The following is a 25,239-nucleotide window of genomic DNA, read 5'->3' on the forward strand; positions in this document are numbered from 1 at the left end:
GCACTGCCGTCATGTGCAGTGAACCGATCATCCCATGCTGCTGACCGCATCGCATAGCGAGGCGCAGGGATTAGTGTGAAGGTTTGTTTTTTGGATGGACGCCGCAGTTACGTCTCCACCCAGTTAACAGGGGCACCATAGTAGGTTTCACGTCACCCATTTTATTTGGTTATATGGTTACCAATGCATTGTAAATGATTTCCTTAGTTGGTTTGTTACTCAATATAGAGCCACCTGAAGCGGAAAGATGAGTAATAATTAGTGACAGGAAGGATGGGGAAAATAAAAAGAGAGGAGGACAGACACAGAAAAAATATAACAGACATGAAGGAAGAAATAGGCAACACCATATGAAGTGAGTGGATGATTGGTGTCCCCATCTACCACCAGTGAGGCGGTTAAAAAAGATGAATATTACCTTCATGCAGAAATGATGATATTGGCTGAATATATTTTTAATATGTTTGTATAACAGCATCCATTAGCTTACCCAGTTATATCAGTTAATACGCTAGAGGTCTGGCTGATGATGATGGTGGTGAAAATAGAGATGAAGAAGAGGGAGAAGGAGATGGAGAAGAAAAATTTTGCCCACATATCTGGTACTGAAATTTGGCATGTTATTGTTAGGACACAGTTTCAGAATGTTCATATAATATCTTCATAAGTGTAACCAATTATTTCTTTGATGGAAATTAATTTTGAATATTTACACACTGAAATCAGCCGTTTTTTTTTTTTTTTTTTTTTATGCGAGGAAGAAGGAACCAAAGGCCATGAGCCCGCAATAACAGTTCCCTCCAAGAGAAAATCAAAATACAATAGAGAGCCAAATTCAAGATCCGATCATTTCGAGATGCCTGGACACACTGCGTTTGAAAGACTGGAGATCATAGGCAGCAGGAAATACAGAGGGAGAGAGTTCCAGAGTTGACTTGTTGCATAAATGAAAGACTGGGAGTTTGTACGCGGATACCTTAGTATGTTCATATAACACATTCATTAACCTGACAAATGATTTCTTTAATGGAAATTGGCTATGAATGCCGAAATAGTGAAATTAATTATGTTATTGGTAGGATAAAGTTATATTGTATTGGCGTCTCGTTGATAATACCATGAAGTGACCAATTATTATACCAGTGGAGGTTGAGTGAGGTCCACCCCACCCCTTCCTCTCATTCCAATTATCTCCCCCTCTGTTTTCTCCCCTGTAACCCCTTCAGTACGGTTACGTCTTATTCTCAGGGGGGACTCTTCTGTCTACAGGAATCTGATATACCGTAGCCATCGTTAACCTTTTCATTGCGTGGGACACTCATAAACTTGAAAAAAATTCTTATAAAAGCAAATAATAAAAATAACGACTACAGCAACAACAACAACAACAATAGTAATAATAATAATAATAATAATAAATAAGTAAATAAAATAGTGTACGTGGGGTTTGTTATATGAAGTAACGTGTTATCTCAATTTCGTTCGCTCATATCGGTGTCTCTTCTTATCCCAATTATCAGCCCTTAATTGTCTCCCTATAATTAGCTACATTTGTCTTCATATGCCACGCAGCTCTGGTCGGCTTCGTTAGGTTACGTAAGGTTAGGTTAGGTTTAGTTTGGTTTTGTTAGGTTAGGTTCAGTTCTGCTGGGTTCGGTTAAGTTCGGCTGGGTTCGGTTTGGTTCGGTTAAGTTCGGCTGGGTTCGGTTTGGTTCGGTTCGGCTGGGTTGGTTCGGTTCGGTTCGATTGTTGATTTAGGTTATGGTATGTTAGTTTAATTTAGTTAAGGTTTGGTTAAATTCATTTCGGTTCTCTTAGGTTTGGTTTGGTAAGGTTCAGTTTGATTGAGTTAGGTTCATTTCTATTCGGGTAGGCCAGGTTAGTGGTGAGAGGAAAGATCAACGCCCCATCTTCCTCCAATATCTCCCTTATCTTCCTATCAATACAGTTATCATCATAGGTTGTCAGCCTCGTTAGTAAGATAATCGACCCTGAAATATTACCTTCATGATCCCAGTAATTACCAATGACACGACTTTATCTTCACTATCTGTATCACTCTAGTTATTATCCATCACCTGTAGAGATAAGATTGTACACCTTTTGTCACCATCCTTCCCTCCCATCCTTATCGTCACCCATGGAAAAGATAGTATTATGGGACTTATCACCTCTCCTCCCCCTCAGCCTCCCTTCCTTGTTTTCTGTCATCCATACAGGTGATTAGATTATAGTCTGTATCATTTGTCATCCATCTTCTCCTGTCTGTCACCACCTGTCTCCTTTCCCCATCTTATATACTTGAAGAGGGTCCAAGTCGGGCTAAAACTGGTGAATATGCCCTCTTTCTTCACCGTCCTTTCCTATATATACTTTGAAGAAAAAAATATGCCTTGCATTTTTCACCTTCTCCGTTTCTCCGTTTTCTCTGCTGGTTTGGCTAATATTCCTAAGCTGAAAGAGATTTGGGAGCTCCCTAACACCTCTTCCTAAGCGATTTATTTAGTATGTTACACCATGCCGTCTCCGCCTGTGTTACTTAAATAATTCCTAATATCACCGTACTCTGCATACATAACGTACAAAACGATATTAGCCAGCCGTATCCAAAAATAAATCGGTGAGGATTAGGTGTTAGGGAGCTTCCTTAACCGACGAGACCTGGAGGCTTGGTATGTTTCTCTTTCCGTAGATAAAATTCTCTCTGATGTGATGCGTCAGGGAGGAAAGTGACGGACATGCCCTTAGTGTGAAGCAGACACAGTAAAGTAGTAAGCCAATTTTTGTTCCTGAGTGTACGCAGGTGTGGTCGGCTTTGCTAGGATAGGTCAGGTTAGATTCGGTTTTGATAGATTAAGTTAGATTAACTTAGATTCAGTTAGGCTGGGTTCGTTCCTGATAGGCTAGGTTAATTTAGGTTAGGTTCGGTTCGGTTCGGTTCGGTTCGGATCAGTTCGGTTAGGTTAAGTTAGTTAGGTATTTTGTACTTTATTATTATCAACACCTGACGATTTTATTCATCTTTGGAGAGACTTTTCGAGCTGGAGAGGTTATATGAAGCCTTTATTAAATGCTGCACTACTAGAGATACGTCCTAAGCTGAATAAAATCGTCTAGGAGGAACGTGAAATATAAAATGCGTCATTGGACTGAAGGAGTTAATTCCAGTGACCAGTGCACTCTTGAGAGGAGCTGGGGTCATATTCTTAAACTTTCTTCACCTTAAGTTGGGTCTAAGACTACTTGTTCACACTCTTATCTTCTTTCATGCAACTACCAAGCACTTCATAACCAGCAAGAGTAGTAAAAGTATACGATCACGGAAAATTATGTCCTCTAATATTTCACGAATACGGGACCATGTTTATCATCAGTATTAGCTAAGACCCTATATAAACACTTTCTTGTTAGTTCAGACCCTTTATAAATGGTTTTCTGTTGGTTTCAGCACAAAGATATCCCTTATAATACTGACCTTGGCATCTCTACACCAATTTCTTCCGGTTAGCCTCGTACTGAAGCGGTTAGAAACAGTCTTCAGAAACCATATTAGTACAGTGACATCTTTTTCGTTCGGATTTTTTTTTTCCTATTTTAGTTTGCTTTCCTTTCCTCTGTTCATCTTAAAAAAAAAAAAAAAAAAAAAAGAAGCCTCCAAACGATTACATTCATCTTTGGAGAAAACACTTTAATATTCAAGTGGTTAATCATTCTAGTAACCCTGAGAGAAGATGAATCAGAGGGAGACAATGAATCAGAGGGAGAAAATGAATCAGAAGGAGAAAATGAATCAGAAGGAGAAAATGAATCAGAAAGAGAAAATGAATCACAGGGAGAAAATGAATCACAGGGAGAAAATGAATCGGAGGGAGAAAATGAATCAGGGGGAGAACAGGAACTCCTTGATCCCCGTCTCAGTAGCCTCCCTTGTGGCCGAGTTGTTGCAGGGGTCAGGGTGAGGCGCAAAAACTCTCCCTCCCTCCTTTTCTCCCTTCTCGCTTAACTCCCCCTCCCCTCTCTCCTCTCCCCTCCTCCTAATCTTCTTCTCCTCATGTCTGGCCTTCCTCTCGCTTTCATTCTTCTTCCTGTTTCCTTTTTTCCCTGCCTTCCTTGCTCTACTTCTTCCTGTTTCCTTTTTTCCCTGCCTTCCTTGCTCTACTTCTTCCTGTTTCCTTTTTTCCCTGCCTTCCTTGCTCTACTTCTTCCTGTTTCCTTTTTTCCCTGCCTTCCTTGCTCTACTTCTTCCTGTTTCCTTTTTTCCCTGCCTTCCTTGCTCTACTTCTTCCTCTCCTCCCCTCCCCTCCCTTCCCATTTCCTCTTTGTCTTCCATACCTTACCCTCCCCTCCTCTTCCAAGCCTTCCCCTCCCTTACTCTTCCTTTCCTTCATACTTCCTTTCCCGTCCCTCTTCTTCCCTCCCAACTTTCCCGTCTCCTCCCTTTCCCGTCTCCTCCCTTTCCCATCCCTTCCCTCCCCATTTCCCTTCCCACCTTTATCTTCCCTTCCATTTCCTTTCCTTCTCTTCTCCTTTCGATTCCCTTCCCTTCCCTTCCCGCTTCTGCTCTTCCCATCACCTCTTCTCCCGTCCTTTCCTTTCCCTTTCCTCATTTCCCTCCTCTCCCTACCCTACCATCCCTATGTCTCCCCCTTGACCTCCTTGCTCTCTCCTCTTCCTGCCTACCTTCCCCTCCCAGCCTCGCCTTCTCTCTGCCTCTCCTCTCCCCTCCCAGCTCCCTAAAGGTGTAAAGTCAAGGGTAGCGGGTGGTTAGGAGCATGATAGGATGGACGCAAGGCCTAAATTATGATAAAACAGAGGTTAGTGAGAGCAGACAGTGGTATAGTGAAGAATGGGAGAAGGAATAGCCCGATAAGGACAAGTTGTTTATACGTAAGAAGGTACAAGGCAGCTGCTGTGAAATCAAGACACGATGTGGTGAAGGTTTGGCTGTGTGTTGCGGGAGAGGGAAGAGTAGGGATGGGAAAGGGAGGGTGAAGGAAGGGAAGAGTAGGGATGCGAAAGGGAGGGTGAGTTAAGGGAAGAGTAAGGATAGGAAAGGGAGGGTGAAGGAAGGGAAGAGTAGGGATGGGAAAGGGAGGGTGAGTTAAGGGAAGAGTAAGGATAGGAAAGGGAGGGTGAAGGAAGGGAAGAGTAGGGATGGGAAAGGGAGTGTGAAGGAAGGGAAGAGCAAAGAAGTATGCCTGCAACAGTGAAATAACCAAACCCAGACCTTTTAAAAGATTGCAAACCCAGGGTCAGGGGCGCAAGGTTCCACTCCACTCCTCCCCTCCCTACACACTTCTCCCCATCCCTCTCTCCTTTCCTCAGCCTCTCCTCCCTGTTCTCTCCCCTTCTCCTCCCTGTTCTCTCCCCTTCTCCTCCCCTTGCCTTTTCCTCCCTCTCTCTCCCTGTCTTCCCGTACTTCGGTTATGCCTTCTCTCTTACCTCTCTGTCCCATCTTCCTCTCCCTTCTTGCTCTTCCCTCCCGCCCTGCCCTGGCTTCCCCTTCCCTCACCATCATTCCCTACCATCCTTGCCCTCCCAGCCCTTCCCTTCCCTTCCTACCGTCCTCTCCTTCCTCCTCCTCCCGCCCCTTCTTGTCCATCCTTCGCCTCCCCTCCCTATCCTTCCTGCTTCTTCTGGTACCAAACATCCCTACTTTTTCTGCTTCCCCTCCTCCCTTTCCCCTCCCTGAGCTTCCCTATCCCCCCAACTTTTCCCTTCTCACCCCTCCACTGCCCTGCCTCCTCTCCCCTGTCCTGCCTCCCGTCCCCTCCTTCCCTTCCCAATCACCTTTCCTTCCTTCTTCACCCTCCGAAAATCTGCCCACTATCCTTCCCTTCCCTCCATACTCTTCCTTCCCTACCCTGCCCTCCCCTCGCCTTCCTTCATCCCTTCCCCTTCCCCATCCTGCTCTTCCCTCCCCACCATCCTCTTTCATAACTCCGTCCCGGGGGTCCAAGCCATAAATGGATCTTAAGCCATTTTTACGATAGGCAGGTACCTCCTTAGCAGTGAAATATTATCGTGTGTCATTTTGCCTCGTCATTTGTTTACATTATTCGTTCTGGTTTGGCTATGAAGTGCCTAGCACTTGTAGAGGAGAAGATGAAAGTACAAACAGACTATCTTATACTGTACATGACTTAAACTTAGACAGGTTTATGTATATGGCCCGAGAAGCTCTGAAGAAGGATAAACAAAGAAGTATTTACAGGATAAACAGGTCCCCATAACAGCAAACAGTTATAACATAATCTATTTTTTTTTTTTACTGATTTTTTTTTTACTGATTTAAGAGACGTGGGTGAGGACAATGAGACGGGAAGCTGGAGATGAGTGTTGGAGAGATCTTGAGGGGTTAGCACAAGATAGGATGTGGTGGTGTGAGTTCATCGAGGCCCTATGCATCCCCGAGGGTGCCACAGGAAATGATTGATTGATTGATTGATTGATTTGTTTGATAACTGTTTGATTGAAGGCAAGTGTATGTATAAAGAATCCTTCACGCATTTAGCTCAAGAATGTTTATGCATACTGTTTAATAGCTGTGTGAAGAAAGGCAAGCGTATTTACAAAGAATTCAACACAGCTTATACTCAAGAATGTTTATGCATACTGTATGATGGCTGTATAAAGGCAAACGTACATACAAAGAATCCTACACACAACTCAGGCTTAAGAAATTTTATGCATACGGCCCCAGGTCTCCACCACACCTTCCCTTCCTTGCAACTCTACAGGGAAGCGTCTGGCATGTACTGTAAAGCCGGATTATCAGACTTATTTTAGGCACACTTAAAGCCGTATTAGCAAGACTGAAAGCACGAAGGCATATAAAAAGCCTCCAATTCTGAGTCTCTGAAGGAGCATGTGAGTCTGAGTCTTTGAAGGAGCATGTGAGTCTGAGTCTTTGAAGGAGCATGTGAGTCTGAGTCTTTGAAGGAGCATGTGAGTCTGAGTCTTTGAAGGAGCATGTGAGTCTGAGTCTTTGAAGGAGCATGTGAGTCTGAGTCTTTGAAGGAGCATGTGAGTCTGAGTCTTTGAAGGAGCATGTGAGTCTGAGTCTTTGAAGGAGCATGTGAGTCTGAGTCTTTGAAGGAGCATGTGAGTCTGAGTCTTTGAAGGAGCATGTGAGTCTGAGTCTTTGAAGGAGCATCTGATTTTGAGTCTTTGAAGGAGCATCTGATTTTGAGTCTTTGAAGGAGCATCTGATTTTGAGTCTTTGAAGGAGCATCTGATTTTGAGTCTTTGAAGGAGCATCTGATTCTGAGTCTTTGAAGGAGCATCTGATTCTGAGTCTTTGAAGGAGCATCTGATTCTGAGTCTTTGAAGGAGCATCTGATTCTGAGTCTTTGAAGGAGCATCTGATTCTGAGTCTCTGAAGGAGCATCTGATTCTGAGTCTCTGAAGGAGCATCTGATTCTGAGTCTTTTGAAGGAGCATCAGATTCTGAGTCATTTATGAAGCACCTGTGGTTGTTAGAGGTGACCAGACTGCATTCCACTTTGCAGGGTGTATTCATCAACGATACGTATATGGGCATGTTCTGTTATTATCACATGCTTCAGAAATTGTTGTCAGCAGTAGAGGTTTGTTCACACTAAGGTCTCATGAAGTACTTGGTCCACATCTTTGCGCATTCAGTTTTTAATACTACAGATCTTAACCCGTTCACTACAAGCTGTCTTCCCTAAACTGAACAGTATTGCCAAGAGATAGGAGGAAGTAGCTAAGCAGAAGGACATCATTTTAAAAGTATGTAAGGAGACTGTGACACTTCCACTGCAAAAGGTCTCATAGAGGCCGAGTTAATCGTCTGAAGATTGCAAGGACTGACAGAAAAAAACAAAAAACAAAGACGAAATGATGATAAATGGGTTAGTGGATTTTTTTTTTTCGCGATTTAAAAAAAAAAATCGTATGTTGAGTAAAATCGTCTATCGGTCGCAGGAACAAAATGCAATAGCAGTGGGCGTTTTGAAGTTGTTTTTATTATGTGTACAGACCACGTGTGCGTGTGGGTGTAGAGTCGATTAAAAAAAAAAAAGCATCGCGTAACAGATGGCCGATGATAGCATTTTTTTTTTTTTCTATGCAAGGAAGAAGGAACCAAAGGCCAGAAGACCGCCAGTGATCAATGTATCTCGTAATGTTCCAAGGTAATTAATCTGTCCTCATCTGAATGTTCATTATGACATCAGAACCTACTAAGGAATATGAAGTTTATATATCTGGCATTGACTCTAATCCAAGTCTATTAATCTGGAGTTCAATTATGAGGAATTTTGCATTAGCCATCGTCTTTTCAGCCAGCCTTTTATTTATTTATTTATTTATTTATTTTGTTTTTTGCGTAATCTGTGCACTGATACTTTTTTCTTTATACATTCAAGTGGATTAACTCACCCTCAGATCTCGCTAATACACAAAGATTTAGTGGCTAACACCAGGGCCCATATACATATATATGTATATACATATATATGTATGTATATGGGCCCTGGCTAACACGATAGTAAATACGGTATCTGTGTTATCTGTAGCCTAACACTGATAATGTATCTAGAGTGGCGGCGTTTCTACACTTATCAGTTTTACATGGGCGCTCTGATCGTCCGCGTTTTAATACATATGAGGTCATGCTTCCGGTAACACGTTTTTATATTGCTCGTTCCAGCTTTCACTTGCCTTGTATCATCGTTATATTTTTTAATGTAATAAACCTATAAGTGTGCGTCTAATGTTGCAGTACCCCAAGCTCTTCTGCGTTGCGCTTCTGGCCTTTGGTTCCTTCTTCCTTGCATTAAAAAAAAAAAATGTATTAAACAGAACAAGTCCTAGATCAGATGCATCCCCAGCACCGCACACCTGCCTCACCAACACACCTGCGACACCAACACCTGCGTCCCTCAAACGTCCGCCGTCACCAGAACAATTACGATTCTCTTAACAACCTGCACAACCATGACGTATTTTTCACCTATTTTGCTATCTCCAGACGATTTTATTCACCTTCAGAAGCTTTTTTTCCAGTCTGGGAGAGCGCCCCTGTAGCGAAAAAGATCATGGAGGCTATACCTTATTTCATTTGTTCCAGTAGTCTTTCCAAAGCTGAATAAACGTCGTCTGAAAGTAGCAAGGACAAGGTGGAATAATACAAAAATGAAATGAAAGGGTGAACACTTTGCTTGGTTTCCTCACGACTGAGAAAAATCGTCTGGTGTTAGATAATATTCCTAGGCACTCTAATAACACACAGATGGTTTGCTTAAGATCGATTTTTAAAGATTTTGATCGCTTTGATTTCTCTCAGCTTAATAAAATTCTTCTGGTGTTAGTGTGAATGAATCTCCCAACCAACCAGAGGGAAAGGAATAAAGTGCCCCCAATATATATATATATATATATATATATATATATATATATATATATATATATATATATATATATATATATATATATATATATATATATATATATATATAGATAGATAGATAGATAGATATAGATATAGATAGATAGATAGATATAGATATAGATATATAGATAGATAGATACATTTTTTTGAAGTACCTCGATGGCTCTGCGTGAATTATAAAGTTCCAGCAAAGCTCTAAGTAAAGCCGTCACTCTCTCTCTTGGGGGCCGAGTTAGTGATTCCTGGGATCTGACGTCACGAGGCCTTGAAGTTCATGATTTACGAGTGCTTGGAAATAGTGATACTTTGGCATTCAAACCTGGAGCGTCAAAACAGTGTTAAAATAAATCAATTCGGTATTATATTGCCCGCTAAATAAAAAATGGATTGGTTATATGTGACTGTGAAAACTGACTGGGTTCACGCGTAATAGTGCTTCATCATCATCATCATCATCATCATCATCATCATCATCATCATCATCATCATCATCATCATTGGCATCATCATCATAATCGTCATCCATATCGTCACCATTGTCATAGGTATCATCTTCATCATCGTCATCCACATCGTCATCATCATCATCATCATCATCATCATTGTCACCATCATCATGACACTCTTTCCCGCCTAAGGATGTGGTGAGGTAGGATCCAGAAACAACGAAAGAGAAAAGTGCGTCAGCGCCAAGGGATGCAGAGTCACACCCACACTAATTCCAATCAGAGAAATTCACTGTAGAAACTAGTGCATGCAAAAAACATAGCCAAACCTCACTTTCTTATATTGCCACAAAAGTAAATCAATTCCTCCATACACGATCAGGAAACGAAAAAGACACGTTCATGCACACAAATACACTATTCTATCTATCTATCTATATACCTAGGCTGCTTCCCCCAAGGAAAGGGAGGTACACTATTACTGAAACATTATCACCAGGGAAATTGAGTGTGGGTTATCAGATATATTAAGTTTCATAGTATCTTCGAGTTTCTGCAAAAGGGGCTTAGGTGGGTTTGCTGGGGAATTCTAACAGTTCAAGGGACCAGGCATAGAAGTAGGTCAGTGCACTGTACGGTACACATAATTTAGAAGGATGGTCTGGCTCTGAAAGGTCATCGTCCGCGCTGATTGGTTGTCTAGGGTGATTATATTGATTTCGCTTGAGTGGTATTGTACTCCTTTCACTTTAACTTGGTCTAAAATTGACGTCTCCATCTTGAGTGCTAAGTCGTCATATCTGATACTTGATATAATGCTAGTCAAGAAAAAGTGCTATGAAAAGAACGAAGAGTCACAGCATTATCTTTTTCCGCCAATGAGCTGTGTGAAGTAAGCTGAAAAAGGACGAAAATCTGGGCCAGGTTAGTGTGAAAGAAGTATAGTACATTCTCGTTGGCTTAGATTTCTTCCTTAGTCTGAATTTTGCCTGTTGCACTGTCGTATATCTTGTGTGGTGTTCGTGTATCCTGTGTCGATGTTCGAGAGAGAGAGAGAGAGAGAGAGAGAGAGAGAGAGAGAAAGAGAGAGAGAGAGAGAATTGCTTTAAGACCTTCGTTCTGTCAACAGGCGTATCAAGCTTTCTGGAGCTCTCGTTGACTCAGGTGATTTCGTGACGTGTCCTCAGTGATCCGTTAGATCTGAAAATATCATCTTTTGTTATTCAAATTATGTCGGTATCTTTCTGCCGGTATCTTTCTGTCTATCTATCTCTCTTTATATAGAAAGATGTACATATATATATAGAGAGAGAGAGCTAGGATACAAGAGAATGAGGAAGGTGTAATATGCCAAATAGGTAATCGAGGAAGAGAGCTATACCAGCGAGAGTATGGCTCGGTTTCGAAGGACGCTTGTGTCTTGAAAGGTCGAGTTCTTTGCAGATGGACTTGCGTAGCTGTGATTGTATTGATTTTACCGTGACTCCATTTCCTTTGAAAGGATAGGTACCGCCAGGGTAAAAAGTCCGCTTACAATCCCGGCGGGCTGTGGCGATGGAAGGTGTTAAGATGGGGAAAAAAAAAAAAAATATAAAATATATATATATATATATATATATATATATATATATGGGATGGGAGGAAAATATAGGGATGAAGGGTACTCTCTGACGTTCGGGTGGGAGGGGTGGGGGATTAGAAATATTCGTAAATAATGAATCCTAACGGTGAATTACCGATATTGTCCAACTTTAAATCATGAACCTACAATACACGAACCTCATATAGCCTAGCATACCTTGTCAGGGATTATATGCAGATCAGTAGTCACACGAGTACTTTAAAGAGGAGGAGTTGCAACCTGTATATATATTATTTTGTATTATTTTAGTAGAAACATACACGTTCGTTGACCGAGTACCTGCGTCGTTCCTCAGGTGGCCTAAGATTTAGAAGAATAATAGTCGAAATGCCCCATGATTTACTTACGTGAGCTGATTAGTAAGCAAATAAAATGACTCATGACTTACCTGCACCACCTGATGAGGAAGAGATTAGGCTAGTAGTCAATGCATGCCACATCAGGTATTTTTACATCCATTCATTAGGTCATGTCAGTCATATTTTGACCCCTTCAAGGTAATCAGGGTATATTTTTTTCACATGAGATTTTGCCAGATCGGTTTATTTATCATGTTAGTGTCATTCAGCATCAGTTAGGCTCGTGCAAACCCAAATTCAGGTTCTTTAATAACACTTCATTTCGTCAGGTCCATCACATCCACTTCGGTCTAGTTGTCATTTTTAATCAGTTGAGGGTATTACAGGTCCAGATAAGCCTATTTACATCTAATAACCTGCGGCCCATTTGAATTGTTTAAGTTAAACCACTGAGGTGGTTTGGCCATGTGGAGAGGATGGAGGGTGAAAGACTGACGAAGAGAGTGTATGTGAGTGAGGTGGAGGGGGGAAGAGGGAGGGGGAGGCCGAGGATGAGATGGAGGGATGGGGTGGAGAGGTATATGAGAGAGGGGGGTGTGAGTTGGGAGCAGGGCAGTGAAATGGCGGGGGACAGGGCGACTTGGAGGCGATTTGTTTGTGGCCACCCCAAACGGGATTGAGGCGTCTGGCAATAGAAGTTCATTAACATTTGTCACATCCATTCAGGCTCAGTCATGTTGGTTTCTTGATAGTTCACGGCTAGTCAGGTCTAATTAGGCCCATTCAGGGTCTTCACATCCAAATTGATCCAACCAGATAACTTCAGGTCCGGCCACATCGTTCTGGTCAGCTTCGATCAGTTATTCATTGCAGTTCATGTTAGCTGTGTTCAGACCGAAGTAGATCAATTGAGGTTTGTTCGTCAGTTTAGGTCCATTTAAGTCTCTTCCGGTCCATAAAGTCGGTTGAGGTCAAAGTAGCTCGATTAGGTCAAGTTGATGAAAGCATGTGACCAGTATCAGCACAAATAGATCAGTGGCAATCGATATAATGGCACTTCAGATGTTTCGGTTCCCCTTAGGCTCCTTTCTCATTGACATATCGTTTCAGATGAAGCTTGCGAGTGTATGTGCCAAAAATCAGCCCTGTAGGTGTTGGGGTTGGGCTGTACTGGTCATATTTTGTAGGACTGGGCGAGGTGGGCAGAGATGAGTGGGTGGGATGGACTGGGATGGTGGTAGTGGTGGGCTACAGGGAGGGAATTGATCATGTAAATATTGACACAGTAGGTCAGTTGGTAGTGGAGATGGTGATATGATATTCACCACATTCGAGCTCAGATGGGTGAGGGAGGGTGCCAGCGACTGGACAGGATGGGCGGGGAGTGTGGTGGGTAGTGGGGCATCCCAGGGAAGTGCATCCTTTAAAGACAGGTGTTGTAGGTAAGACGGGAAGGTGTAAGGTGAAGCTGGGGGAGCAAGAAATGGGAGGGGTGAGCAGGTGGGACTGGGTGGGATGAGCCGAGAGTTAGGTGGTAGTGGATGGTGGATCGGGGCGAGATTAGTGCACGCTGTGGTGAGGTTCGTAGGCTGTCAGATATAGACGTGGCGAGAGAATTAAAGTTTCCTCCTGGCATAAGAAGAAGGAGAAGAAAAAGAATAACAAGAAGTAGGAAAGAAGAAGAAGAAGGAGAAGGAGGAGGAGAAAAGACGAACAAGTAAAGGAAGAGGCAGACAGAAAGTTACAACACCATCCCTAGACTGTTTATGCAGGGCGATTATACTCTTCTTTCATCATACTTCCTTCCCGTAAACATTCTGACAAGAAGAGAAACCCTGTACCCCTTGATTCCGAAGCGACGCGGGCAGGAATGAAAGCAGGAACGCACAAGGAAGGCTGGTAATGCGGTATAATTTGGATTTTAATACGACATAACGAGGGACGGCCGATTTGCGAGCCGAGAGGGAGTTCCTTGGTGGGGGTGAGGAAGTGGGCCGGGCGTATTCACAAACAAACTTACGGTCAAAATTCTATCGTAGCTCAGTTTTGTTTTTATTACAGGGAGAACAAGGAACGTGGGAATATTCTTCAGTCCCCTTTCTTTGCCTTTCTTGTATAAAAAAAAATCTTTCTGATGACGGAAGATTGGTCCTAAAGTAAAAGTGAATATCAGCCTTGGAGGGTGGGGGAGGTTATACATAAACTCAGGATCCCGTAACTCAGACTTGTCAGTGTAAGGGGAACTCTGCTTTTCTTCTCCTTTGTGTAAAATAAATACATAAGTAAATATGTAAAAACCGTATGTCACTTAGAAGAGAGTGATGGCAAAGTAGTTCGTGAAGGAGGGAGGGAGAGGGGGAAGATGGCGTCAAGGTTACTTCAGCCCCGCGGCTCCCTCACGCCTGCTCCACCACCACGACTACCACACCAGTAACACCACCGCCAGTCAGACGCATCCCGCCCTTCCTGCAGCACCCGTGATTTTACCTCCCTTCCTGGTACGTGGCGCGCGCACTACGACGAGGTGAAGTTTTGTCAGTGGCGATTTTACCTCAAGCCGCATTTGACGAGGAACGTGTGTAAATCTAAATAAGTGCTGTTTTAAAAATCAGTGGCGAGTTTAAGTACTTTTTTTTTTTTTTTGTACAACGAACGTCTGACTACTGTATAAATCATAAAAGAATGGAATTTTGTCAGGTCGATCCTTCCTCGAACCTTTTTTTCATTTTTTTTAAAACACGGAACGCCAAATACTGCGTAAGCATAAGAGAATGGATTTTCACTAGTGGCAGTTACACCTGAAGTGACTGCACGGCAAACCCTGATTGCTGTAAAAAAAAAAAAAAAATGTTCAGTGTAGTGACGATTTTCCCTCCAACATGTATTTGCGACGAACATGAGCTGTGATAGAGGACAAATAGTAATGGATTTTATTATTATTTTTATTCGAGTTAGTTTTACCTCGATCGCCATTGTAATACGACCTCTAATTGTTGCGTAAAACGAAAAAGTACTCTGGTCCAGGAATTCCCGGAATGTTGCTAGCCAGGGTGTTTACCTAGCCCGTGGAGTGGAGAGTGCATGGGGTGAGGCGAGGTGATGTCAAGTCAGAGAAATACTGCATTTATCTTCCCATTTCCCTTTTAAGAAAATGTACAACTGGCGAAGTATATCTCTAGTAGTGCGTGTTTCAGATGGTTCGATTTTTCCGCTGTCCATTCATTCAAATTTGAGAAGATTCCTCTCTCTCACTCTTTCTCTCTGTACGTTTTGTTGTGGTTACCAGCGGACGTGGAAGGCCGTGGGGAGAAGGCCGTGGGGAGGCCCCCTTGTTGCCTCCCTACTCAGTGTCCGTGCTGGCCGCTTTGCAACATACACACATACCTCACGCAAGGATTCACAAACAAACTTTAGCGCAGGTTCCTTCTTGTAATTCATTTTTGTTTATGCTGGAAAAACAAAAGTCTAGGAAGGACTCTGCACTGTCATTTCCCCTGTCCATGGCAATGTCGTAACTCACCATACATAGATGATCCATTGAGACAAGCGGAAAGGTTGGGTGGGAGAGAGAGACAGGTTAGCGCTTGAATACTTTATTATCTCTGTTTTCAGGAAACGTTAGAGATAGTAGAGAATTCAAGGTCTAAGCTGTGTCTCTCTCCCACCCAACCCAACTAACCATACTTCCGGATTTACACACTTTCTATCATTTTCCTCCAACTTTACTTACCCATATGCGGCAGCAGTACTTTTATATCTAACGATAAGAGGAAATGACAACACCTAAATTCCAGTGGCCCAGTTGAAGGTGACATTGTAATGATAAAAGACATGGGAGACAATACTGCACTCTCTGTGACCTTCCAGCAAAGCAAGTCACTCACAGTTACGAGTGAGATTTAAGCGTAAGAATCTTTGTGAAGCCGGATTCTGGCTCTTTCTCCTAATTACTCCCTCCCACACGGAAACCCCTTCAGCCAGATGACGTATTTTTATTTACCCCTGCCCTTTTCGAATTATTTACCTCAGGATAAACTTCGAACTGAAAGGGTTAGATTATATCCCCCATTAACCACATCAATATCAGTTCCTCCTGAAATTTAATAAAACCGTCTGAAGGTATCAAAAATAAAATTAATAACGTCATCGGAATTATGTGTTAAAAAGCCATCGCGTGTTTAGATGTGTTTAGCGATCCAATTTGTTGAGGTTCCTTTGATAAGAGAAACAGTGCGTGACGTTTCAAAATTCAAACGATAACGAGCAGAAAAAATCCCAGTTGACCGCTTATGTAAATTAGGACCGAACGAAACATATTGCATGTACGATAATCTCTGGTAACCGAGTGTGGAGAACTGGATACGTATTTTGTAAACATTCTTGAACTATAATTGTGTGTCAGAGTGAATGTTTATTTTTCCTTCACCCGCACAGCTGCCATGCACTTCACAATCATACTAGAGTGACTGTCAGAGTGAAAATACGAAAGCAAAACTATTTCTGACGCTGTACCTGTTTAACTCAACCCTGGCATAAAATTAGGAGTGTGTGTAAGAAATGGAACCTAATGGTGACTGTGGGAAAGAGTAAAACTTTGAGAGAAATGAAGTCACTGAATGTACAGTGAGGCTAGATGAGGAGGAAATGGAAAATGTGAGTGCGTTTAAGTATTTGGGTAGTGTGATGAGTAAGGATGGAAGGTCAGAGGGTGAAGTGCTTGAATGGGTACAACAGGGAAGAGAGGTTGCCGGTTCTTTGAGAGTAGTGATAAGAAACAGGAAAGTGAGCATGGAAGTAAAAAAGTCACTGCATGACAGTATTGTAATACCAACTCTTGACCTAGGCTTGGACCATGTTTGAGCGACAGAAGTCGAGAGTGAGAGCCGTGGAAACGAATTATTTGAGAGGAGCCTGTGGAGTCAAATGGAGAGACACTCACAGACTGACAAATGAGGAAGTGAAGGAGCGTTGTGGTATGGATGTGGATGTGATTGAAAACGTTCAGAGAAATACATTGAGGTGGTTTGGCCATGTGGCGAGGATGGAGAGCGGGACTAACTAGGAGAGTGTATGCGCGTGAGGTGGAGGGGGGGAGAGGGAGGAGGAGGCCGAGGATGAGATGGAGGGATGGAGTGGAGAGAGGTATATGAGAGAGGGGGAAGTGACCTGGGAGCAAGGCAGTGAAGTGGCATTGGACGGGGTGACATGGAGGCGATTTGTTTGTGGCCACCCCTTACGGGATTGAGGCGTCTGGCGATAGATAAATGGACATCTTTATTGCTTAGTTGTAACAAGAGATTAATACTAGAATATGATGCCGATGGTCGTAAAGAAGTGTAATGGAGAGGAAGTTGTAGTATCGTCTTCTACTGTCACTGAGATACCGTACGTGAAATAAGCTTTAAAAGGACAAGAGTTTAGGCCAGGTCAAATTAAACAGACTATACTGTAGAGAACTCCTTATACATGTTGAACCGGAAAACTGTTGAAGCTCCTTGATAAACAGACCCATAAGGACGAGAAGCTGTTTATACATTTACACACAACCATTCCTGTTCATAGCAAATTCAGTGATCGAGAACAGTGTAAAGAACAGTGTAAAGAAACTGTGTAAAGAAAGTGAAACACAAGAAGCAGTTTGTACAGTCGGGATCAGAAGTTTACCCAATAATTTACCCCTCGTGCTCTTCACCTTCCCCTGCTGGCTAACATTCCTAGGCTGAGAGAGGCTTGGCATGTTTATCTGATAAGAGATGATTATGCTGTGATGCGTCAAGAAGGAAAGTGACTAACGTGACGCAAGTGTGGTAGAGTGGATTTACATAGGTACATTTACACACCATCATTCCAGGTTACAGAAAATTCAGTGTATCGTGAACAGTGTAGAGAAACTGAAGCAAAGAAATTTCAGTGTACCTTTATACCCTTGAACTGAGAAAAAGAAAGAAATAAAGAAACTAGAGAAGAAAAAGGATAAAAAATTCTCATTAACCTGGGCGGGTGTGTATCCCTTTCTGCAAGAGCCTTCATCAACAAGCTTCCCTTTGTACCAGCCCGTGAGTAGAGCCGTATTATGTTAAAGGATCTTGTGCTGCTTGATAATGTGTGTGTGTGTGTGTGTGTGTGTGTGTGTGTGTGTGTGTGTGTGTGTGTGTGAGAGAGAGAGAGAGAGTGATTGTGTGTGTGTGTGTGTGTGTGTGTGAGAGAGAGAGAGAGAGAGAGAGAGAGAGAGAGAGAGAGAGAGTGATTTTGTGTGTGTGTGTGTGTGTGTGTGTGTGTGTGTGTGTTCAGGTGGAGGAGAGGTAATTTCGTGCCGGATCAATGCAAATTTGTCCCTGAATGGAGAGACTAATTTCAGGTGTAATAAAACATACCCAAGAGCCTGTGTTATGAGATTATGTTCTTCGTCGTTCTTATGCACTGCTTTATAGTGTCAAAATAGAAGAAATTTTTAACTCTCCTCCTTTTACTTTAACTTGGCCTAAAATTTCCATCCCTCCGTCTTGAATTCTGCGTTGCAACAATAGATTAACACTAGAATACGGTGCAAGTTACAAAATTGTGCTGCGGAAATGATGTAGAGCCGTAGTATTATCTTTTTCTGCCACTCTGTTATGTGAAAGAAGCTGCAAAAGGACGAAAACCTGGGCAGAGTTAGAGTAAAAACAGTTTAGTCTATTAATCCCATTCAGACCTCCTTGTATCGTTATCATTTTAATTTGACTATTGCAAGACTATTATATTCATCTGCAGTAAAATCCCTGGGACTAATTGTGATATAATAAGTGAAAATTGATGCTTTATTAGTGTACTGGACAAAAATCTTGACTTTTTTTTTTTTCAACTTCTCATGGTCGGGAGAATTCTGGTACTCCTCCAGCTGACGCCAGACAATTTTATCAGGCTGACAATGAGTATAGGAGAGAGTTATTACTGTCTCCATTAACCCTCTCTTGCCCGGGACAACTCTAGTACTGATATTTTATTCCAGCTAACACCAGGCGATTATATTTACCTGAGTGAGTCATAGGAGCCTGATTGTTAAGTGACCTAACCAATCAACCATATACGAACTACAGGTACTACTGAAAGCAAACATGAACTCTGGTCCCAGTCAATTGGTGTCAGCTTTTTTAGTATTCAGTTCTAGGAGTCGTACACTAGATCAAAAATTTATTACCTTTCGCCTGACGATCGATGGTTTCACAGTGAAAGTTGTTACTGTTCGCGTGCTTTTCGTGTGGCATATATTATTTCTGAATGGATAATATAGTAAGTGAAGTATTATGCTGTATGAAATTCCTTCTATATGCCGTATTAATAGACATGACAATAACACACACACACACACACACACACACACACACACACACACACACACACACACGAGAAATTTGTGGTGAATATTTTTAAGCGTTTCGTCCCCTGTTTCAGAATGCAAAGACGAAAATGTGAAGATGCATTTTTTGCAGAAGTGTACCGTACCGTCAGGGATAAAAGTTAACCTAATATTTCACTTCTGTTTCGCTCTTTCTTCTGTTGCTTCGTATTCTTAAGCTGAGAGAGGCTTAGTATGCGCCTCTGTTTACAAATAATTCTCAGAACTGATGTGTCAGGGAAGAAAGTGACGGACATGCTCTAATTGTGAAGTAGACGCAATAGAATAGTCAGCGAACTTTTGTCCCAGATTGTACAATAGCCGAAAAAATATTCTTACCTAGATAATCAAGGGTATTACATTCACCATTGTTTTTCATCAGTGTATAGCCTACCGGATGTTCGTAAGTCAGGTTTCTAAATGTATTGTGTATTGCATGTTATAAAATTCCACCTTTATGCTGTATTGCTGCAAGTAATACATATACACATGAATAAGAAGTTAGTGGAGAGTAGTTCAAAATCTCGTCCACTGTTTTAAAGGCGGGAAAAATAAGCATACACATATAGCGAGTGTACTGTGTATCCGAGATGGAGTTTGTGGCGCCTGTGTACCTGCTCACCCATTCAACACCCAAGGCAGTAGTGTAGTTGTGACCTTCCCTTGGTTATGGCCACGCCCACACATAGCCCACACACAGTACCCACCACACACACACACACACACACACAAATGAGGTGTTTCTTCTGGGCTGAACATTTGCTTGCCAGACCGCGACGGGATCAGGGAAACATATTAGAACACACTATCAACCCCTCCACTTCTGATGACTTGTTTTACGTATTGCATTCTCTTGACAATTTTACGCAAACTTGGGTAAATTTTTCTAACTTAAGGCGTCGCGTGCCGTCTTCGTTATCTCCTTCATTACACGGGAAGATGATTCACTCTTCTTTCCATGTCACACATCCTTAGAAATCATAGTGTTTTATTGTTTCTTTTTCGTTGTTGTTGCTCCAAGTTTAGCCTAATCTTGAAACCAGTGGACTACAGGCTGAATCTTCCCTTTTCTAATATTCCACCTTCCCTTAATTGGAGGATAGGAGGGGAGTTGAGGGACATTCGTAAAGCCAAACTGGGCACTCTGTTTTCCTTCTTTGTCGGTGCCATCGCGTGAAGGCCTCCCTCTCCAGCACCCATTTCACAGTTAGGACAGGGAATTGATCGTATTTTTAAAATCAGTGTCCAGATTGTATTAACAGGTCGTGTTTTATAGGGCCATACAGTATTATAGATGGTATTATAGATTGCACAGCACCTTAATCATAGCGATGTATTGTGCATATTACAATTTATTATTATTTGATGTCACGATGTCGTATTTTATAGTAATGATATAGTTTGCCACAGTAACGTAAATTTGATATAAATTGTTGTATTGATGTGGAATAGGACAAAAAAGTGCAATATGCAAAGTAGAGCTTTTAGGAAGAGGCTTTGCGAAATCTCCATAGCCATCTAAAACTACGACAGGCAGCTTTACTGTGAATCAACATCCTGAACCACCCTGTTATGAAGTACGGTAATGCAGCTGATACCGGTTAGTCAAAGTTCCAAGTATCGTTGAGGGAGCGCCCGGAAATCTGAATAAGACAGTTGCAATTTGCCCAGATAATGTACTTCCTGCAAGCCATGACAGTATTTTATATCCGCCAAGAGTAGCTAAGCACCATTTCATCATCTTAAATAACCTTCAAATGGAGGACGCCATCGATTAATTTATTCATTCACTGCCAAGCTCAGGCAACTCTTTCAAGGGTTTAATGAAGGCTGTGTCTGCTGTTTGTCGTTATCGTCGTCGTCGTCGTCGTCCTCGTGGTTGTTGTTTTTGTTGTTGTTGTAACCCCAGACTCACCTGATCGTGCACCCAGCGGACTGCAGGCGTAAGTTAGCCATTTCTTTCCGTCCACGATCCCCTTTTTGATGGACTGGGAGGAAGCTAAGAGACGTTCGTTTATATAACCAGCCACCATCGGGAGGTGTCCCTTGTCCAATCTCTCCAGTTCGAAAAGTTATCTTCTAAGCCAGATTAAATTATCAGGAGACAGCAAGAATAAAGAGAAAATGAAGTCCTTGTTTTGATGGGTTGATTCTTTGACGGTTAAAGTTCGTTCATTTTAACTAGACTGAATTTTCGTCCTTTTGCTACATGGCAGACTAAGACAATGCAACGGCCTAACACCATTTCCACAGACCTTCGTGATTAGCGTCATTCCCTAGTATTAATCTCTTGCTACAGCTCAACATTCAAGATGGGGAGATAATTTTACTCCAAGCTACAGAGAACAGAACGTATTTCTCGCTGCTGAAGTAAGGGGTTTGATCAGTGGGTGTATCATAACCTATATACCCAATTCCCGTAAGTTACAGTAAGGTTGTCACACATCTGGGTGCGGATGCTCAAAACTTTAGTCCCGGTCGTTGCTCGCCAGCGCGGGACTAAGTCATCACCTGTGTTCACAATGGCTGCCGTCTGCGATGTTCAAAAGAGTATGGGCGCCATGTTGTGACGTCAGCGGGACTATCTCTGGTCGGAACTCCATCAAAATTTACGACTGGTACCAAGCAGTCCTAAAGCCCATTCAGCACGGTCGTAAGGAAGCTTTGAGCCTCTCATCAGCGTTATCTACCTCTCAAAACATTAGTTAAGGTGTTTGTAATACATACAAGCATATAGCGGTATTTTATTATGGCAAGGATCCCAGGGAACTCTCATGCATGATTTGTGCTTGGTTATCGAGTTTTAAGTGACTCGCTATTGAGGCCTCTTATGAATTGTATATGTGCAGCATAATTTTATCTCATGAGACTGTGAAAGCCTCCCTATGATGCCACATACTTGCTATAAAATGTAGGCTACTCATATATTTTCATTACCGGTAGGTATGGCATGTGAACTGCTTTTCTTCTACAAACCCTCGTTCTGAGTTAGATGTGGGCAGATTTGGTATTTTTTCCGGTATATTACAGTTTAGGACACTACTGGAATTTCACATTTTAACCCATTCTCTGGAGTATGCATATTGAATTCCAGAGGTGTCCTAAACTGTTAATTTACCTTTTTTTTTTTTTCCTTTAGGGACTTTCATTAGCTCACAATTTTATTATGACCAGTATGGGCTGTGAAGTGATAGGTTAGGGTCTTTAGGTAAGGATAGGATAAATGTTTACAAGTGCACCTGCCTCATGGTAATGAATTTGATATAGCTCAATAGGTACATCTTGATGTCTGCGTCAAATCATTCTAATTCATCCATGGCAAAATAATAGTCTTTGAGATATTAACGTAAACCCACCACCACTTGCACTTAGCTTAAAACCTAACCTAACATTACTTAACTGGACCCCACTGACCTAAAAACAACTTATCACCGTAATCATGAGGCCTTGGCTTGACAACCTCTAAGCAGGTTTGGGGTTTAGGTTAGGTTAGTTAATTTAGGTAGATTAGGTTAGATTGGGGCTAAAACTTTGTTGGATGGGCCTAATGGTTATTAACAAATATAAAATCTGTCAAAGATTATGTTAGAAAAGAAAAACATTGCAAAACAGGTCTTAAGGAAAAAATTTCCAGTTTATTGACTAAACTGAATGCTTGAATTTAGTTTTTACGTCCGAAACATCACGCTGAATTCGACTGACAGCATTGACAGCATCAGTAACATACCGCCAACTGCCGCCTTCATCCTGACTCCTGTTGAGGCACTGTCAAATGAAAATTTTCCCCAATATAGTCTTGCTTCTCTGCAACACTTGTTGCCATAGCCAGCAGCTCTGCATCGGTAAAGTTTGGGCGCCGAGGTCTCTTGGCTTTATGTTCACCTTCCATTGTGAAGTAGGTTAGTATTAGCAGACAGAGAGGCGTGTGGCGAGAATCTACAGTAGACTGTGGCGGTGATATTTGTTGTTACCAGCATGCACGAGTTGTCTGTTTAGAAACAACCTCCTTGATTCTCATTGGGTGCCTTTTTTTGTTACACTGATTCTCATTGGTTGCTATCAGATCAGCTGGCGAACTGCCTGCCCTCTGCCGCTTGATGGGACTAACACTTATACCCGCCCTACGTCTGACCGCTTCTCGTTTGAACATTGGTGGAGGTGGTCAGTCATAAGGCGGGAATAACTTAAGACGGGACTAGAGGAGCGACCACCGACGGCGGGACTGAGATATGACCAGTTTTGAGCATCCGGCCCCTGTCTTAGCCCACGTTCTCGTCAGCTTAGGAGGGTTTCTGTGACCTCTTTCTTAGCTGTTTATTTTGCATGTTAAATAATAATCGTATGTGTTTATATATGCAATATATATATTTTGTATATATTTTATATATATTCTGTATATGTATATATTTTATATGTATGTATAGATGGTAGACGGGGGCGCTCATCATCCACTTTCTCGATGTAGTGCTGCTCTCGAGTGACTGCCCTTTCCTCTCTTCCTTCCTTCTTTCCTTCCGTCCTCTTCTTCCTTTTCTTCATTCTTTCCTCTTCCTTCAGTCTATGGGTGCTCTACATTGAGTGACAAGCCAATTGCTTTCCTGTACACCAGGAAACCAATTACTACATTGGGTGGTAACCATATAACCAAATTATGGCGCCTGGTGGTTTCCAATCGGATTGAGTTTGTGTAGGCTTATATCCAAGGGGTGGCTAGGGCTTATTGCTCATGTAATGCCATTTAGGGATGAGTGAGGCTGGTCACTCTCGTCTTAAATGTCAGGACCAACTTGCCTGGACCCGGGCTCCTACGCTCCTCATGGGGCAACATCGAGTTGGATGATGGATGTAATATATATATATATATATATATATATATATATATATATATATATATATATATATATATATATATATATATATAATTGCATTACTATTTGACAGTATTTTCTTTTGTATCGGCTTTCTTGATTGGCTGCAGCTGATGGAGTCACTATTTTATTCACGTTTGTTCGACTTTGGCATGTTGTGGTGGCGGACGGCCTTGGATCGAACAAAACTGAGAGACTGTCTACTTTCTCAGTTTTGTTCAGCCCTGTTCGACTTTGTTCCCTTCTGTTCCCACGATCAGGGGCTTTAGAAAGTGTGACAATAGTTTCTGTAAGTAGCGTGGAAGAGAATATCAGCGTACGGTACCTTGTGTAGAACTAGGCTGATAAGGAAGAGGTGTTTGTAAGCCTCCTAAGCTGACAAGACTTACATTCCTAATTCTACCAGCGCCACAGACCTAAGGTATACTAGCAAAATAGCCTCTCGCAGTCCGTGTCTACCGGTTACTTGCTCAGGTCTGCTCTGTTCACTTTAACTAAATGTGAATTTGCCTTCTTTCCGTTGTGAGTATTGAGCCGTTGCAAGACATTATTTCTAGAATATGGTGCTAGTCACGAGGAAGTACTTCGAAAAGGATGCATGTTTAATTCTGCTACGGAAAGTAAGCTGCTAAAGGGCGAACCTCGCCACTTGGTTAAAATGAAAACTGTATAGTAATCAGCACTGCATAGCAGCTGGTGAAAGCTGAGCAGTAACCACCCTATAAGCTTAGTGATATAAACAGATCCACCCTTAGCACCCACCCACCCACACACACAGTGCAGTGGGTGGAGCTTTGGGGAGTGATAGGCCACATTCCATTGGCTGATCATAGAATGGGAGGAGCCATGCTATGTGACGTCACGATTACCGGCAACAGGATGACTTGGCAAGTTTTCAACGCACTGAAGTCGGCACTCTAACTAATATCAAGATGAATTTATGATATTGTACAGTCTTGATGAATAGGCTCAAATATATTCCAACAGTGAATGTACCTTAATATCACAAACACGCACGTTAGGAGAGAAGAATCACATATCCCAAATTCTACCTGCCCCTCTGACGTAAAGTATATGAGTAGTTTGTATTGGATATTTTTGATGAAGTTGTCTCGTATATTCCAGTGAGCGTAGTGTTGCCTAAACTCTGTACACACGCAAGTATCGATGAAGGGGTCACGCACCTAT

At 42.2% G+C, this 25,239-nt stretch overlaps 1 protein-coding gene across 10 annotated transcripts in view; it reads left to right on the forward strand.

The window, feature by feature from the left end:
* LOC145400377 (calpain-5-like) overlaps positions 1-25,239 on the forward strand; it is a 147,397-nt gene that overhangs the window by 20,116 nt on the left and 102,042 nt on the right. The window contains exon 1 of one of the 10 annotated variants that reach the window (XM_080272885.1): positions 17,797-17,861. The exons of the other annotated variants lie outside the window; for them this stretch is intronic. The gene's annotated coding sequence lies outside the window, so the exon portion shown is untranslated. Of the gene's footprint in view, positions 1-17,796; positions 17,862-25,239 lie in introns of those variants that run through there. 10 annotated transcript variants of the gene reach the window in all.

Source organism: Coenobita brevimanus, chromosome 52 (assembly GCF_032717465.1).
Source record: "Coenobita brevimanus isolate Jiangsu-jjx chromosome 52, ASM3271746v2, whole genome shotgun sequence".
NCBI lineage: Eukaryota > Metazoa > Arthropoda > Malacostraca > Decapoda > Coenobitidae > Coenobita > Coenobita brevimanus.